This window comes from Acanthisitta chloris, unplaced genomic scaffold (genome assembly GCF_000695815.1).
Source record: "Acanthisitta chloris isolate BGI_N310 unplaced genomic scaffold, ASM69581v1 scaffold11338, whole genome shotgun sequence".
Classification (NCBI taxonomy): domain Eukaryota; kingdom Metazoa; phylum Chordata; class Aves; order Passeriformes; family Acanthisittidae; genus Acanthisitta; species Acanthisitta chloris.
Window position 1 is genome coordinate 9,262 of NW_008686537.1, and position 430 is coordinate 9,691.

Consider the following 430-nt stretch of genomic DNA (forward strand, 5'->3'; position numbering starts at 1 on the left):
GAAATATGATAGCAAAATAATGGACTTGCCTCATGTGCCTTGTCCTTTAAAGCCTCTTTTTATTAGAAGCAGGAAAAATAAGCTTAGGTGACAGAGCAGCTCTTATTTATAAGAGCATAAACAGTGAAGAACAATATTCTCCTTCCACCAGCAGCCACCTGGCTAGGAAAAAAAGCTCTCCAAAGAATCCTGAGGGTCAAAGCTGGGGAGAGAGGGTCCCTTTTCTGTGCCTGCCACCTTGGCTGTGGGTTTGTTGCCCTTTGCTGCTAATTGAGGTGTCATTCAACAAGGGATTCTCCAGTTCCCAACCCCTCAGGAGTCACGGGGTAACCTTAGACAGCTCCAGGTAGCTGGTGCAGAAAGGTGAGGCCACAGGACATGAGGTCCTTTGTCACAGGAAAAGACCTCAGGCATGGTCTGGGAGCTTGTC